We start from the raw sequence: 19,441 nt of genomic DNA on the forward strand, positions 1-19,441 counted from the left end.
CATAACTATAATGAACCAATAAAAATGAAAGAAAATATATTCAAATAAATATTCTTCAATTCCACATTATTCACATTAATTCAGTCTGTGGTTGATTTCTTTCAGTCTTATTTCCTTTAGTTGAATGACAGTCAAGTTCCTCTTCCTATTCTAAAGCTTCTTTTTATATTTTGGAAATGGACCACTTAACAAATATTTGATGTTTATGTTTTATGGTTATTTGATAATAATAACCATAAGCAAATTCTAGGATTCAAGGACGTTAAGGTAAAAAAATATTGTCCATCCTTTAAAGGAATTCATAATAAGTGAGTTGCCATCTGTCTGTCTGTCTGTCTATCTACCTACCTATCTACATTGATGTTGCAGTGCTAGGTATCATATCCAGGGCATCATCCATGCTAGGCAATTGCTCTACACTTAACTACATTCCCATCCCACTTTCTTATTTCTTTAAAAGATATTTATATCTTTTGCTTTTCCATGAAACTTAGCTTTCTCCACAAATGAATATATATACCTATATCCATGTTTAATTTTCACCACTGAGATTATCCTAAGGCTTACATTAAGATGAAAAAATATTAAAAATTCCCCAAAGAAGTGATTAGTCATTTGGGTTTAGTTTACTTCATATTTGCATGTGCTATTTTGAAAAGACATCTTGTCCCAAGTTTAAAAACAAAACAAAACACTGTGGCTACAACAAAGGTAGACTATGTGCTTCATGTTTGGCTACCATAATTGATATAGATTGCCTGTTTTAGAAGCATCTTGTCAGAAGCGATTTGACAGTTAAATGGAACAGAAAAGAGGGGGAAAAAAGAATCTCAAGAAATCTTCTAAGACAGTAATAGCCCCCGTGTGGAATTTTTCTCTCTTTTGCAGGAGCTTCTGCAGTTAATTAGAGTACTGCAGGACCAGAGGGAGCTCTATCCACTTGTAAGTTGACGATTACTCTAAGTCTGGCCTGTACTTGACTTTTTCCTTTACCAATCTTTGAGTTGGGGCATGGAAGGGCTTCTCATCAAAACAGAAATATTTAGTCACAGAATTTTATTCCTAAAAGGGATCTTACAGATCACTATACCACAGAGGTCCCCAGCTTTTCAAGTAGAATTCCTTTTCAATATCAGCCTGTCTTATATAGTAGCACTAAAATATACAGCATCTAATGAGAAGGTATATAACAATAATATGCCACTACGAATTCAATAATCACTTTCTATGAACTTCAACATTATTAATCAGAGCAGCAACTATCTATATTCAAAACAAATAGCTATGCCTACATGAGTGATACATGTCATTTATGTCACCTATACTTCATCGATTTGGAAATCCTATAAATCCAGAGGCCTCCAGAGACCTGTACCTCAGGAAACATTGTTCTAATCATGTTTTGACAGATGCAGCTTATGCATATTAAGTGAATTTCCAAGACCACAACTCATTAATGGCAGCGTCCACATCCTTGACACTTTTCCTACTGTTTCATAGCAGTCTTCAATTCTCCTGAAATTATTATTTATCCAGATCAACAGAGAGAAATGTCATAAATGAGCTAGCTCAGAGGAAATGATGATTTGCATACTAATATGGGAGGACGTGCTCCTATATTGAACAAAAAACCCCTTTCGGTTCATTAGATGGCGAGTAGAATTCCTGCATAATGTGTCCCAACTGACAATTAAATATCTCTTGAAGATTGTAAGGAGACAGAGACTTGTGTTTGGTACTTTTTAACCCGAAGAGTAAACTTGAAAAATATTAAATTTCTGGCCATAGATAATAACCCCCTGTGCCCCCCAAAAGGCAGAGAAATTTTATAAATCTTAAAGATTATGGATTTTTGGCAATGTACAGGCACAGAAGTCGGCAAGAATGACAAGTTGGGAGAAGTGGTTCTGGCTGCTGAGTTGAGAAAAGAAATGAGAAAAATCACCAGCCAAACAATGCATTATAATATTGGCAGACATAGGAGGAGGAGTGTGTGAAAGATATTAAAAAGCCATTTGGTGTTAGGATGACTGGACTCAGCCGAGGGAATATGAAAAGAACAATTGGTATTTCTTGGATTTTTTTTTTTAGTGTTTAGATATAAGTAGGCGTCTCAGGAGTAGCAGGTCTTCAGCCAGGGTTTGTGTGAGTGATTAATAGCAGGTTAAAGATGTTGAACTGAATGCTGATCAAATGGAGGCTGTCCTTGGACAATCATTTCTGCCAGAACTATACTGGTTTAGAAAAATTTCAGGGGCCTGATAGATTAGCCTTAGGCCTCTGTGGATCTGAATGACTCTGGAGAGTCTGGATTGGTTCTGATTCCCATGAAAATGTGGGTCATTTGAGGGTAGATCCTTGGTAGTTCCAACTGTATCTTTTATGTGGATACAGTAGATCCCAGGGTTCATTTAGTTAGCTCCAAAATAGTCATAAGAACATCCAGATTGCTTACCTAGACATCCTTATGTGTGTCTATTTTCTATAGATAAAGTTTCTGTCTTATGACTAAGGTTCGCAATCTTCATTCCAACCAAATAATTTGAAACTATGAATTTCATAAGAAATCTTAAGGAAGATAAAGCCAAATACACATAAATCCACTCTCAGTCACGGGAAGATGTAACTCAGCCTCTACAGTCTTTTGGGGACAGCACATCTGGGTCTTAGACAAGCAAACAATAGATATAATCAAGGTTGACAGAAAGGCTGTGCAAACAGACCACAGTGAATTCCATAGCTCCTACAGCTAAATAGAATAAAACCAGGGTCCAGGGAGTGTTGCTCTGCATCTAGGTTTCCTCCCTCTCATTCCTAAGACTCTCATGAGTCGTAGGGAGGAGACTGTTTCCCATGGAGCAGGAATCCTTTCTCTTCCTATTAATTCTCCCCACAGTGCTGCAGAGCTGGCAGCAGTCCTAAGAAGGGATCTGAAAGGGGGCTGGTTAACAGGAGCATTTTCACTGCAGGCAAATTCAGTTGCCTTGGTGAAGTCCCTGCGCATCTGAAGAGTGGCTCATCTGTTCCCGGCCAGGGATCACTTGTGCTCACCCAGGTGTGGCCCCCACACGACACCCTGGAGACTGGCGAGCTGGTGCAGCCACACTGTGAACCTTTAAGAAGCGAATAAGACAAATTTTATTCACTACAATTTCAGAAGGACGAGTTCTTGGGAGAAAAGTAGTCAAAGAGTTTGGGCATCGGGGACTGAGGCATGGGGAGCAAGATGAGGAGAAGAGGGGAGAAAAAGGGACAGAACAGGGCAAAGAGGTGATGTGACGGGGACCAAACTGGGCAAGAGATTCTGATCGGTTGTCTCAGGTGGGAAACTTTTCAGAGAGTTGTCTAGAAAGGATTTGGGGATGTAACCTTTATGATATATGATGGTTTACAAAACCTCTCACCCTGCTCCTTTAAGGAAATCACAGTTAAGATCTATGTTCTGCTCTTCCCAGTAGTGGGAGCCAGTAGCCATATGTGGCTGCTGAGTCTTTGTATTGTGGCTGGTGCCAATTGAGATACGTGGTGAATGTGACATTCAAAGCTGAATTTTGAAGACTTAGAATGTAAAATAACTAGCTCCTTGATCTTTTGCTTTTTTAAAAATGTGGCTACTAGACAAATTTTAAGTTCCATCTAATTGTATGCATTATATTTCTACTGGGCACTACTGATCTGCATTCATTGAGGCTTTGGAATTCGATTTGTATTTATCTTGGGCTGGTTTTGCTGGTGCTGCAGAATTGTTCAAGAAGAATGCCCTCCCTCCATGCCTATCAATGACCTAAGTAGAAGGCGAGTCAGACTTAACTTCAGAAGCTGAAGGAGTGGCTAGTGTGTATCCACTGCATGCACCTGCTTCAGTTTGTGCAACAATTCTTATTGCTGGATATTCTTTACTCCAGGGGTTTGCCAATATATTCAATGTTGTTACAAACAATCATCATAAATCTCTGTGTTCAGCCTTAATTAATTTTTAGGGCAAATTCTGTTCTTAAGAGTGAAATCACTAGGTTAAGAAGTATGAACATTTTTTTAAGGCTTACGAAATACATATCCAAGTTACCTTTGATGAGACGGGTGTGTACAGGGACCTGCAGACCTTCAGAAAGACTTGGAATCTGGAAACGACAGTGCCTGCCCTTAAATACGTAAAAAGGAAAACAAGTTCCCCTGTAAGAGTGGAACTGGTATTAACAGAGAAAGCTCACAGTGCAAAGACTGGAAACAAAGGGGATGCCTAGTGAGGGTGGAGAGGGGACATGGGCTTCTCTTTGACTGTAACCATCACAGGTCTTGCTTCATCAAGAATGCCTGAGAGGAAGGAGAGAGAGGCAAAGAAGGAAGAAGGGAGGGAGAGGGAGGACAAGGGAGGAACCATTCAGAACTGATTGGAGAAAAACAGAGCCAGGCAAGACTAGACATGGTTCATGTATTTTCTAATAGATCTTGGGAGAGCTTAAAACAGCTTGAGAATGACCACTTCATAGAGCAGAAATTTTCTGTAAAACTATTGCAAGCTAAAGCCAAACAGATTCCCTAAGTGCTCGGTAGCAGAAGTCTTGAGTTCATTTATTTGAGAAGTGGCTTTGTCTCCCACCCCCATCTCAAAAGTAACTTTGAAGCAGCCCGAATTCTTTGTGCAGATAGGCGCTAGGGAGAAAGGAGTATTTGCATCATTGAGGAGGTAATATGGCTCCCAGGGTACCCAGGGTCTGAATTTGTCCTGTGGATGTGCCCTTCAGCACTCTCCATTGGAAGTAGAAGAAAGAGCTAGGCATGGTGTCCCACATCCATAATCCTAGCTGCTCAGGAGGCTAAGACCAGAGGATCATGAGTTCAAAGTCCGCCTCAGCGACTTAGCAAGGCCCTAAGCAATTCAGTGAGACCCTGTCTCTTTTTTTTTTTTTAATATTTATTTATTTTTTTTTTTAGTTTTCGGCAGACACAACATCTTTGTTTGTATGTGGTGCTGAGGATCGAACCCGGGCCACACACATGCCAGGTGAGCGCACTACTGCTTGAGCCACATCCCCAGCCCGAGACCCTGTCTCTAAATAAGTATAAAAATGGGCTGGGGATATACCTCAGAGGTGTAGTACCCCTGGGTTCAATCCCCAGTACCAAAAAACCAACAAAATAAAATTTAAAAAAGGTGATAGAAGTTGAAGTGGCCTATTAAAGGGGTCCCTGGTTACATCTCTGGCCCATACAATCATGTAGCACTATGTATAACTATCCAGAGCACATGTGGATCCTTCAATTAATCTGAATATTGTTTTGTATTTTATATTAAGGCAAACAAGATACTCCAAAGAGTAGAAACACACACACACACACACACACCAAAAACAAAAAACAAAACAAAAAAAGAACACCTTCTGCAGAGCTCAGCCCAAGCTCTGGATCTGAACAAATTCAGTGCAATTTCTTATCCTATAACTCTTGCGTCTTTAGGACAGGGCAATGAAAGTGAATGTTCTAAATAATGACCCGAGGCGCTGCAAGGGTCTGAAGTGCCTCACAAATCACCAAAGAAAGATTAAATTATGTCTTGTACTTACCAAAGCCAAAAAGTGAACTAATAATATATTTTAGAAACCATGACTCCAGGAGCTGAAATGGGAAACATGGCAGTGTTTAACCCCAACGTGACTAGGACATCAGTCACCAAGTGGCACTACAATAAAAAGTTTCCAGTTAATTCTTTTGAATGTGGATAATAGGTATGAAAAGCTCTTCTATGTTAGGAATTCTCTGAGAAAAAATTGTTACCACCACAGCCTGGCAGAACAGCTGCATTGGCATCACCTGGGACTAGTTAGGAATGCAAACCACCAGCCCCAAACCACTACAGACATACTGAAAGGAACTGAACATTAGAATCATCTCCAGGGAATTCATTTGCACTCCGAGATCTTAGAAGCACCAGCCTAGGATAGGGAGTAAGCAGTCTATTGGAAAGCAAAGAACCCATTTGTCTTGAACAGACCTTTGGGGAATACAACTATTTATTCAATACCTATTTTATGTTCCAGGTACTATGCAAAGAACTTTGTGCACGATTTATCTCACCTTAGTTATAATAGTCCTTGAAACCAGTGTCAAATTAATTCTATTTTACTGAGATAAAATCCCATCAAGCAATCTGCCCCAAATCATACACACTAAGGAACAGAATCATAATTTACATCAGGTTGCCACTAGTTGACAGAACATTATTCCATCTTTCTTCCTTGGGTTTTAAGCCATCTGCAAGGTGGGCAAATATGGAGTGTTGTGTGTCTTAGTTCCATGAGTTGTCTTTATCCTCTGCAGAAAAACCTGGAATTTTGCACTTGAAATTCCCATATTCTGGATGGTGGAATGATTTCCTAAAGCCATTCAGTTAATTAAAAGGAGAGTCCTGGATGGATTGCAGGCTTTCTGACATCTTGCTTCATGCATTGCCATCAGAAAATACAGAGAACAAGATCACAAAATTTATCTGAAATTCCATTTTTTATGAAATAATATCTGCTAAACTCTGATGTTCATTCTTCTATTCTCCAGCTTTATTGAACTATAATGGACAAATAAAATTAGTATATGTTCAAAGCATATGCCATGATCCTTTGATACGTGTATAGCTGTGAAGTGATGACAACCATCAAGCTAATCAACACATCTATCACCTCATATAGTCACCATTTTATGTGTACTTAGTGAGAAGACTTAAGATCTACTCTCTAAGCAAATTCAAATATAAATACAATCTTGTTGACTATAGTTATTATGCTGTACATTTGTTAATTAGGAGCATATTCTTGCAAGTTTACTCTTATATGACTCAAGGTACCTCAGCTAGCGGGGATTTATTTAATAGTGAGGAGAGGCAGGGGACAGTAACACTCCCACTTCTATCTATCAGCCACACCAGCACTCATTCCTCTTCATTTGCTCTACACGTGTCCTTTCTGCAGACGACTATCCCTCTGCTTACTCCTTGACTTGTAGGTGGTTGAAAATGGCCACTTTGGCCTCAATGTGACAATGTCCTGCAGTTCACGTGTCAAGATCCACATGACCCTGTTTTTTGTGTCTCTATTTCCAAATATCCAGAATGAGAATTCAGACTATTTATTGGTTCTTCATATCAATCCACCTAAATTGAGTTGTTATTAAAACTGAGCCAGGAAGCCTTCTCTTTTAGTAGGGATTGCGGGTGAGGAGTAATTCCAAATATAGTCCTCCCTGGGTCTCCACAGGAGATTGGTTCTGGGACCTCATCACCTCAGATGCCCAAATCTATGGATGCTCTAGTCTTTATGTAATATCACCTACTGTTTGCATATAAGGCATATACATCTTCCTGTATACTGTAAACCATCTCTAGATTAGTTATAATACTTAGTACAATGAAAGTGCTGTAAAAATAGTTATTGTATTGTATTATTCAGGGAATAATAATTGTTTTTTTAAAATTAATTATTTTTTTTTATCGATTTAAAAAAATGACAATGGAATGCATTACAATTCTTTAATAATTGTTATACTGCACTGTTTAAGGAAAAATAATGTACATGTTCAGTACAGATGCAACTTTAAAAATATATTTTCAATCCATAGTTGGTTAAATCCATGAATATGGAGCCCCTAGATTCAAAGAGCTGATTGTAATTAGAGTAAGAGCTAGGCAGGCATGCCTAAATATATTTACTATAGTCTATGTAATATAAAAATGAGAGAAAACCTTTTGTAACTATTTTTTCACTAAATATTTTGTCAACACACTTCCCTGACTATCAGTATAATTGTAACTTGTCATTTTCAGTGATAGTGTGGTCTCTATTCTATGTACCTGCCTCGGTTTGCTTATTCATATACAGATTATTCTTGCTGGATACTCTTTCCCCTAAGTGTTTGCCAATATAGTCAATGTTGTTATGAACAACCACCATAAATCTTTTTTCCCAGTCTAATTTTTTTAGGATAATTTTTTAGGATAAATTCTTACAAGCAAAATTGCTAGATTTAAGAAATAGCAACAGTTTAAGGCTTTTTTACCTCCCAGAAAAGGTGTGCCTGTTCATATCCATCAGCAATATAGTTACAGCCTGCCTTCCCACTTCCTCACCAGCACTAGGGATTATTCTTTTTTATCCTTGACTTTAACTGCTGTCATTAGCCATCTGCTTGACCAACTTCATCTTGTGGCTTCCTTTAGCGGCTTATCCACCCCTCTAAAAATAAACCACTATCCTATCATCTTCTTTAGCATAATATTATTTGAATCACACAACATGTAAAACCAAGGCTTTAATTTAATACACATCACTGTCCCTTTAACCCTTCATGGGGATGTTCTGGAAAAGGTGATTTGTTATTCCAAACTATGTGACAGAATGTCTTAGACCATAGTACTCAGGGATTAGAATGTTGAGACAGGGGTGAAGGGAGACTGTGAGGGATTCAATTCATCTATCACAAAGCAGCCAAAGTCCTTAAAGCAGGAGAGTTTTTTTTATCATCCAGATCTCTGAAGAAGGAGAGAGAAACCTATTTCTTTTTAATCTTCACTTCCCATCCAAAATTGATGGGTAATCTTGAATATTCTCACATTTACTCCCCCAAACCTCAAAATGATTCGGAAAGAAGACTCCCGGGGTGTCAGACTGAGGAGAGAGGAGGTGCATTGAGAATCCTAGGCTTAGACATTTTGAGGTGTAGGTATAGGATGGTGGAGCTTGGCTACTTAGAAATGTCCTTCTGTGAAGCCAGGAGCCTCTGTAGTTTGACTCAGCGGTTTTCCAAGCTTCCTTCATGATCAGAATCACGTGATGCTCTTACTGAAAGCAGATGTTCCCAGGCCCCATCCCAGACTCACTGATTCAGACTCTTCAGGTGAAGCTCTGGTGTATCTACCATCAGGAAATTTAGAAAATGCTAATTTAAAGTGTCTGAGGGGATGGGGTTGGGGTTGTGGCTCTGCGAAGGGGTGCTTGCCTAGCACGTGTGAGGCCCTGGGCTCGATCCTCAGCACCACATAAAAATAAATAAATAAAATAAAGGTATTGTGTCCAACTACAACTAAAAAATAAATATTAAAAAAAAGTGTCTGAGGGAAGAGCCCTTGTAGGAAATAGCTTATAGGATGTCCACTCAGCCTATAAGGTACCTGCCAACAGAATTCTCAACTTATAGATAGGTAGGGTTCTATTTGAGTTATGTTGTCCCTACATCCTTGGTTGCTATGAAGGAAACCAAGCTGAACCATTAAATTCACTCCCTCTGCAAATCATAGATGGTGTTGAGGGACAGCTGGTCTATCTCTATAACATTAACATGGAATCTCAAGAGCGTGGGCCAGCTTTATTCTGTCTGGGGATGAAGAAGCACTAAAATGGTCTATAGGGAGTCACAGAATAAAACACAGATTCCCTTTTCACTTGAAGTATCTTGATTTACTTTTAATAACTTGCCCCCAAGACCAAGATGCTCTAATACTTTAAAAAGTCACCTATACATTAGTAAAACCTTTAACCTGAAGATGAATTGAGATGAATGGATCTTCTGTTTCTAAATGCAAATTCTTTGGGAAAGGCTATCAAACATCTGTAATTTATATAAGTTAACTTTAACTGGATTACTGCAATTTGAATGAATAGAGTGTTATTTTTAGGGGAAAGGGTACAGAATGGGCAACAGAGGTGATACTGGGCATAGAAGCCAAGGTAAAAAGTCATGATGGGGTTGTTAGAGGCCAACACGGTTGCATAAGGACAGGAGGTGATCATGAAGTGCTTTTTCCTTGTGGTAGGAAGTGTGTAGGTATTTCTGACATAGGCTGATCTGTTCACCATCTGTGACACAGGGTGGATGTCACACAGCATGTAGGATCTGTTAGATGCAGTTTTCAGCTGTAACTAATACCTGGTTAGAGCTCCTGAATCAAAGCTTAAAAGCATGAATGGATTATTTTGAGATAATTCAGTGTGCTTAGTGCTGATTCGCTGTTCATTCACCTGGCTAATTCATTGTACATCTAACAACATTTAGCCCTTGCTCGTTACACAAGGGTGACCCAAATTCTCCCTCCACAGAGATCTGGCAATGGTTCTCTGGCTCTTGGGACTGAGGGTATTTCTGTTCTGGGTGTCTTGATCTACTGTTTCCTTTTGCTCATGTTTCAAGGGTTTATGAACTCCTTTGGAAGTTATCCCAGTGCTCTGTTGTGATCACAATTTCTAGACACTTCTAGGAGTTAGTAAGTTCTTAAAAACTTACCTTCTTGTTCCTGAAATTTCTCTTGCTTCTGAACACTCAGTAAGAAGCACCGAATTCTTAGTCCTCTGATTCTACAGTTTCCTATTTCCCCCACTGTGTGTCTTTCGTATTTTGTGTTAAGTATGCAGGAGGGGAGACTATTGTCCTCTGGGAAGGCATCTGTTTTATTGAAGATGGAAATATCTGACATCCTCTGGTCTCCGGAAGATTCTTGTGTTGCTCTTCTTTAGAGGAAGTGCCACCATTGAGAAGGGGGTGAAACTGCTGAACTTCAAATGTAGGCAAACATTTGAGGGATGCATGCCTACCTTTAACCCCTTATTGTACACCAACAATCCATTTTGTTGTTTTAAGGGTTCCATTCCTTTGCCAAGGAGATAGCTTTCAAATTTCACTCCAAGGTCCCCAGAAGGCTGAAAATATAGATTTAGGGTAGGTTATTTGATGCAATTAACATTTCATCTTGGTGATATATTTAGAAAAAATATATCTGAGGGTGGATCCTGGAAGTCCAAACCCTGAATCCCTTGTTGAATTCACAGAGGAAACACAAAGGAAAAAGTAGGCACCTGATCTCTTGAGGCAAATGGACCCTGAGGCTGTCTTTGGCCTGACAGTGACTGGGTGTGGCCTCCTGGTGCAGATTCTTCAGCTTGGGTTGAGAAAACTTATATGAACAAAGCTGAGAAATCTGTACTTTATTAGTGTGGAGTAGAACATAATGCAATGATCTGCATATATAATAAACTCCTTTTTAGTATCACTTAAGGAGGTTGTCAAATTCTTTGCAAGTCTGAATTCTCAGTTCTTACTAGATCTCTGTGCTATTTTCTTCATTTATGGCTGGGCATGCAGAAGCATACAGAGATGCAATAACCTGCCTGAGATCACAGAGTAAATGAAACAGGCAGAGATTATAGACTGCTTATCCTTTACTGCACCCCTTGCCCATCAGCCTACCTCACACTCTGTCTTCCAAGAGAACTGCAGTCCACAGTTCCTGGGGCTGGGGTGGGGGGTCAAATTTAAGTGCAAATTGAAAGAAAAGGAAATGGTTGGAGCCCAGCATTCTGTTAACATTTAATCCAAACCTGTGCCATTTGACTAGTAGCACCCACATGATTTACTATATCCATGATTAAACTCACTGTAAAGAAAATATATAGAGTATACTAACACTAATGCACATGGGGAATAAAACTGCAGACTCAAGGAAAATCTATGTTTGTTTCAACCACACAAGCCACAATGACTGCTATTTGTTTCTTTCTGTCCACTCAAGGATTAAATTAAGACCAAACAGCTTGGAACAGCTTGAGGATTCCTCCATTGAGTCATGGAAGGTGTCAGGTGGTATCTGACATGCTGTCACTGAGGATAACGATACACAAGTGGTAGTCCTGGGAGAGCATCTGGCTCTATTTAGGCCCTGCTGCAGAGTGATATATGTAGAGTTTACAGTGATGTTAGAAATGAAGCAGAATGATGTAGAGCTAAGAGCATGTGCTTTGGAGACAAATAGTCTTGGGCTTGAATTCTGCCACTCAGTGATGGTATGACTGGGTGCATCTTGTAGGTAATGATTAAACAGCGTAGGATGCAACTCAAGAGGGTTGCAAGTTGAGGCCAGCCTCAATAACTTAGCAAGACTCTCAGCAACTTAGAGAGGCCCTCTCTCAAAATAAGAAATAAAGGGGCTTGGGTATAGCTCTATGGTAGAATGCCCCTGGGTTCAATTCCCAGTACCCAAGGGGGCAGGGAGGGAAGCGTAGGAAATTTGGGTAGTCATATTGATAATGATTGAAGCAGCTATTATTAAATGAGTGCTCACCATGCTAAGTGATTTCACCAATCACCACACTGAGTGATCTCATTTAATTTTTGCAACAACTCTAGTAGATGGGCACTATTAATAAGTGTATAATTAATCAATGTCAGTTCCTTTCTTCCTTGGCTGAGAGCAAGTATTTACTGAGTGCTGGTTACAAGCAGCCACTGCTCTGGGTGCCGGTGGTTCATTCTTGCAGAAGTGGTGATCCCCTCTCTCAAGGAGCACTCAGACTCTTGCTGAAAAGGGGAAGAAGATAAAGGAAATTCAGCATAACCTGAGCTACCCAGAGCTTGACAGGAGCAAACGAGGAGGAGAGTGTAAAGTACATGGGGGAGCAGGGAAGGATGAATCCTCAAGGCTCTTATGGCCAGAGAAGTTCCTGGACTGCTGGAGATCATGGGCTTCTCAGTTCAAGTCCAGTGCTGACTACTTCTTGGATGGCCATAATCACTAAGACTCTGTGGGCCTCCTTCTTCCTAAGGAAGTGACTGCCTTAAAATACCATCACCATGCTTTCCCCGTGAAACTTTTTGAATTCACCAAAAAAAAAAAAAATAATAGAATAGAATAGTAGGCCTCATTGTGTCTAGTCCCCCAGATTCGACAATTTATTGACATTTTGCTACCCTTTGGTGTCTTATTTCAAAAGAACACTTTTAATGGGATGACTCTGTAGCAGGTCTTAGGGATGATTCCAAAGGGACTGGGTAGGTCTCATGTTTATTTTCCCTTGTCCATAAACTGAATCCTCTCCTTTTCCTCCCCTGGGGAGGCACCTTCCATTCCCACAAAGGCTCCTGTGTTCCAGCGGCCATCACTGCTAGAATACAATAAGCTGGAGGAACAGCCTTCCTTCGAAACTGAGCCAAGCATCGTTGCTGTTCTTGTCTGATTTGCCTTCTGCCTATGTGGCTTTTCTCCCTGCATCACTCGGAATGCAGGTTTGGTGAACAATAACTCAATCATCACATGGCTGGTGTACTGTGGGCATCTTTAACAAATGGATGGAATACAATGGGTCTCTGAGTTAAGACGCTGGACCTCATCAGGGAACTGTTGTCACCCCACATCTATTACTTGGCAATCACCTGGTGAATGATAGATCTGATTGTGAAAATAGATTTGAACTCTGTCTTTTTTTTCCCCCCTTCATCTGACCAAGTCCCTAGAAAGGAGTCTATGTCAGATGACGTGCTCTGAGTGGCAACTTCAAAGGCAGAGAGAATTTTTTAAAAATGAATGCTTAGATGATTAACCCATGGAATTTAATTTGTAATGCATTTTTTTGGATTTCAAAAGAATTGATTAAACTTATGAAATAAGAGCAGGTTATTTCTACAAGGGAAATCCTTTTTAGTATTCAGTAAAGAGACTGACTGAGGTTTGTCAGAGTGAGGATAGTGCTGCTTTTGTTAAAAAGGAAGTGATTAGGTATAGGAGAAAGCATTTTGGATGACTGGACAGGAGATTTAGTTTTGTTTTGTTTTTTGTTTTTGCATATGAGGGATTGAACCCGGGGCCTCAGCACACATGCTAGGCAAGGGCTCCACCACTGAGCTACACCCCAGCCCTTTTTATTTTGAGACAAGGTCTTGCTAAATTGCCCAGACTAGGCTCAAATTTGCAATCCTCCTGCCTCAGCCACCAGAGTAGCTGAAAATACAGTGTGTGCCACTGCACCTGGCTAACAGAAATCTGAAACTCAAGTCTCAGGCTCTGCCTTTGATGAACCAGGTGGTATTTAGCAGGCACTTCATACCTCTGCATCTCAGTTTCCTTTCATGTAAAATATGTAAGATCCTCTCAGCTGTTATTTTGTAATTTTTAAGAGGGTTAACTTCAGTGTAATCATCAAACGTAGGGCTCTATGAAATCAGAGAAAAAGGTTTCAGGCAAGGCCTGCTGCTTGTTAGTTGTATGATTTTGCAAAAACTCAATTTTTATGTTCTCCGTTCTCAGCGTCTGTAAAACTGGTACAGGGGTACTAGCTACAGCTCAGACTTGTTATAAAAGTTAAATGTACTATGGAAAACTCTCTATTATTATTATACGTCCTTGTCCCATTTATATACTATTCTACCTAAATAATCAGAGATCCAGGAAGAAAAACAAATTGTCCAACAGTTTTACAGAAAAATATCGGTGTTTAGTTAGGCTTTTTTTCAAGAGTTCTTTGCTGTGAAATAGCACTAGCTTACATGAAGATAGGGTGAATTATGAGTTCTATGTCAAATCTCTAATTCATATTGAATTTCATTCATTTAAACAATCAACCAGAATCACTGAGTACTGCTTTCTAGGCTCTTGACATCCTTGTAAACTCTAAGGATAAAAAGACAAATGTGACATATTTATTACTATTATGGGGCTTATAGCAGAGGTGGCAGAAGTAGACACATGCAACATCATTGTAGTACATTGTTTATCAGGTCTCTCTTTTTTGTGCTTTGCAGAAATTCTATCAGATTTGGAAATCAGAAGCCTGTGACTGTTTTTAAATTTGTTCCCTAATTAGCTTTCTCTTTGATAATGTTTGATTCAGATACAGATTGCCCTTGTTGAAATCAGCAATTGGGAGAATTCTTCTCTTCCTAAAAAGATTTTTTTTTTTTTGTATCATTGTTCGAACAAGAATGGAGGGCAGCCTGGATCCACTTAAACAAACAAACAAAAACCCTCAACATAATTAACTTACACTGAGTCCTCACTACATGTCAGGCAGTGTTCTGGGCTCTCTGTGTGTAATAATTCATGAATCCTCCATGTTAAGTAGATTCTGTCATAATCCCTGTTTTATTGGTGAGAAAACTGACAGATTGAGTAATTTGTTAGACAACTAGTTTGTGGCTCAGTTGGAATTTAATCTCTTAACGTGTGACCCCCCGATCTAGGCAGGTAACCAGTAGTTTCTGAATGGAACGAGATTATTTATAATAGTTTTCTATTGTTTATTAAATATTGAACTCAAGAAAATTAAATCACAGCAGGTTGCAAATATAATTCAAACTTTTATTAAATGTCAGGATATTGGATCCTTAGATACATTTTACTTCTGGGCAATTATCCAGGTTTGAAGCCTGTATTTAAGTATTTGCTGCTGTGATCATCACATTGATTTATAGTGGCAAATCAGATTACACAGTGAAGAGAATTAAATCACTGACATACTGTTGGGAGGACCTTCTGATCTTGGTTCTTGAGTTTAGATGTTATCTTATAACCAGCAGGCTGCCTCCATCACCTGTTCCATTTGAACTACCTGCTCGATGGAAAGGGTTGTCTTCTAACTTGGAAGCTTGTGAGTTCCAAAAGGAAAATTTATTCCTTCTCCTTCAGACAGGTGCATGCTCGCTTGCTCGCTGTAAATAAATGCTTTGGGTTTGTGAGCAAATTCATAGTTACTATCATAACTATTTTCTGTTTAGTTTGGAAAACCTAAAAATTGCTAACTACTTCGACATTTTGTTGTTCTTCCCAAGAGTTCTCCAAAACATTATTCTTGGGGTGGAAATAAAAGGTCTTGTTCAGTCTGCCTTGCTCTAGTCTACAACATGTGGTCATTGTTAAAGTCTGTGTTTTCTCTATGAAGCGTTCACCTCATTTACTTTTCATACCCATCCTTCTTCTTATGGCTGTATCCTTCCTATCCTTAAAATTAGATTTAAAATGGTCCCAACCCCATATCCACCTCAGTTTCAAAATCAGACCTGGCAGGAAGAATACTAGCCCATCTTTGGAATTAATTCACATTGATGTCCAGGGATATGGCTACCAATGATGGGCTCCAGTGTTGGCCCTGGACACTTCCTTATTGTTAGGCCTTTGTCACTCCATGCCAAACAGCAACTCCTTGCCTGAAACCATGATCATGCCTGTCCTAAGAATTTCTTGCTACTGTGTTCCCTCCCTTTGGGCTGAAGTTTCACGTAGCCACAAACTCTGAGTTATGTCTGATTTCATATACCCTTGTGCCTTGATACTGAGACCGAGTCCCTCCATGCCCAGACAGAAGGCAAATGTAAGCTGGGAATATTGGACTGAGTGCCTGGGCTCCCTATGGGGACAGTCACAGGAGTCCTGAAGACAGGCTAGAGGGGCCAAGATGCTCACAATTCTAGAAAAGAAGTTTAAACATTACCAAATAAGGAAGAAACAGGAACACCAAGAATCCAGAGGTGAAGTGGTAAGCCATTGTCTAAACTAGGTGGACAGAGTTGCCAGGTTGAAATTCGGGCTGAAATCAAATACAGCACAGAGGGCAGGCAGGAGTGCAGTAGGGTCAGGTGAGGGGGTGAATCCTGCAGGTCTTGTGATCCTGTATGGGCAGTGTGTGGCACCTGTTAGAACGAATGTTAGAGGATCTTAAAGTTTGCAGCTGGCCTGGCTTGCACTCTGGTTCCTTGTGCCTACTGCTGCCTGCCTATTGCTGCCAAGGTTCCAGTGAGCCTCCCCTGCCTGCTGGAGCCTATGCTCTGTTCCATTTTCTGTTTAATAGAATTGATGTTACTCAGTGCTCCCAGGACACATGGCATTGCACTGTTTGGCTCTTGCACTGCTTTCAACAGAAGGAGAAAAGAAAAGAGGACTGCCAACAAGGCCATCTCCTTCAACCGGTCCCACTGTGCCTCCTGCTTTTTGTGAGTGACAGGTTTGAAAGATTCTGAGTAGGAATTTTAAATTAGAATATTTTATGTTTTCTATAATGGAATGTAGGAAACATAGAAGATCAACTCTAATTAAAGTTGGCAAATGTTTGTCAAATGTCTAATAATTTATTAGCATTACTTACATCCCTAACCTTATTATAAAAGTCACAGACGCAAAAATAATATAAAGTGTGGCTCCAGACTTCAAGGGCATACCCAGAAGCCATTATGACTTTCTTCTTTCTTCTTTTGTGTTGGAGCTCGAACCCAGGGCCTGGTGCATGCTAGGCGTGCACTTTATCACTGAACTACATCCTCAGCTACATCATAATACATATAGAAATGCAACTATATTATATTATGATTCATGGGTATAGATACACAATGACTTAAATCACAACAATAAACCACATGAAGAACATTTTAGTCTCACTTTCCAGCATTAGTCTTTAAAAGAATTCTAGCTTTTTTTCAGCTTTATTGAAGTATTAATAACCAATTGGAATTTGACATGTTTAAGGTGCACAACTTGATGTATTGATATATGTATACATTATGAAATGATCACCACAGTCAAACAATTAACAAAACCATCACTTTGAGAGTTTCTGTTTCCTTTCTTTTTTAAATTTGTGGTAAGAATACTTAAGATCTAACCTTTTAGGTACACTCATACATTGTTGGTGGGACTGCAAATTGGTGCAGCCAATATGGAAAGAAGTATGGAGATTCCTTGGAAAACTTGCAATGAAACCACCCTTTGACCCAGCTATTCCACTCCTCAGTTTATATTCAAAGGACTTAAAAACAGCAAAATTGTGGTACCAACCTAGTTACCTTTCAGTAGATGAATGGATAAAGAAAATGTGATATATATATACACACAATGGAATATTACTCAGCATTAGAAGAGATAAAATCATGGCATTTGCACGTAAATGGATGGAGTTGGAGAATATTATGCTAAGTGAAGTTAGCCAATCCCAAAAAACCAAATGCCGAATGTTTTCTCTGATATGAGGATGCTGATCCATAATGGGGATGGGCGAGAGCATGGGAGGAACGGATGAACTTTAGATAGAGCAAAGTGGGGGGAGGGTGGGGTGAGGACATGGGGGCAGGAAAGACAGTGGAATGAGAAGAACATCATTACCCTAAGTACATGAAATCAGGAATGGTGTGACTCTACTTTTTGTACAACCAGAGGCATGAAAAATTGTGTACTATATGTGTAATATAAGTTGAAATGCATTCTGCTGTCATATATAATAAGTTAGAATAAATTAAAAAAGAAAGCAAAAAGAGAAAATGTATCATGAGTTCATGTCAATATTGTCTACTCAAATTCAGAACTATAGGATTTTGCATTAATTAATTTTCTACTTGCATCTCTTTTTTAAACTAAATGTCTTAGTTCCTAATAATGTTAACATAATTGAATTATCTATATAAACACACACATATTCACACACAAACAGATGTTTCAAATGAACACTAGCAATATTATTACCAAATAAAAATACTTAGTAAATAATATTAGTAAATATACTTAGTAAATATTATTATTGAACACTATTTAAACTTTGTTTATAGTTGCATGATTCCCTTAAGGTATAACCTATTAGGAATGTACACTTAACTACAGTGCTTTAAAGTCACACATACACACACACACACACACACACACACACACACACAAAAGGCCTAACCTTTTAGCAAATTTCAAATATACAATAAAGTATTGTTAAATGTAGCAATCAGGGGATCCCTGTGCTGCTGGAGGGCTGGTCCAGACAAAGAGGACCTCTGCTCCCTGCCTGACTGTAGTATAGGGACTGTGATTGTCAGGTGCAGCCTTGACTCCCTGCTGGGCCTCTACTTCCTCTCCCACATCCCCATCACTCTGTTTTTGGACCTGCAGGCTGAACTGCTGTGAGAATTCTACTGGGTCAAGTTCAGAAACCTGCTGACTTGGTATGCTAAAGAGTTTAAAGATCCTCTGATGCAGATCACCCCAGTGTGGTTTAAATCCTTGTGTTTTGTGAGCTTTTGTTTCAGCTGCCTTTCTTTCACTTTGCAACATATATGTCTTCTTCCAAGAAATTGCAAGTGGATCCGCATGCCTGCAATCATCTGCTCAGTTCACATCCTGAAAACATTTCCATTGGGGGATTTCTCCAAAGCTAGTGGTTTCAAAGGACAAGGTCCTGAGACTTTCTATGAATGACTAACCCTTGAGCCATCTACAACCCCTACTTTCTCATTCCCCTCATACTTCTATTTTTCATGTTGAAGAACCCCTACTACAAGGGAAAAGAAAGAAAAAAAAAAAACTGAGAAAAACAACCACTGGCCCAGAGAAGAGACGCTTACATGGCAGTTGCCTTTTTAACCCAATACAAGAAAAACTCCTCTGAAAAAAAAAAGTAGCAATCATTGTGTATATTCGATCTCAAGAACTTACTTATTTTGCATAATTGAAACCTGTCTCTTTAACCAACATCTTATTTCCTCCCCCTATCCATTACCCCACCCCATGCTGCTTGGCCATCACCATTCTATTCTGCTTCTATGAGTTGTATTTCAGATTCCGCAGAGAAGTGAGGTCATGGAGTAGTTGTGTTTCTGTTTGGCTTATTTCACTGAGCATAATGTTCATCCATGTGTAGATATCCAGCCTGACATGACCACAGCCATC

General features: G+C 39.5%; 1 pseudogene; it reads left to right on the top strand.

The window, feature by feature from the left end:
- Nucleotides 1–19,080, top strand: part of LOC113197675 (sigma intracellular receptor 2 pseudogene) — a 163,711-nt pseudogene extending 144,631 nt beyond the window's left edge.
- The last annotated feature ends 361 nt before the right edge of the window (nucleotides 19,081–19,441 follow it).

Source organism: Urocitellus parryii, chromosome 12 (genome assembly GCF_045843805.1).
Source record: "Urocitellus parryii isolate mUroPar1 chromosome 12, mUroPar1.hap1, whole genome shotgun sequence".
Lineage (NCBI taxonomy): Eukaryota > Metazoa > Chordata > Mammalia > Rodentia > Sciuridae > Urocitellus > Urocitellus parryii.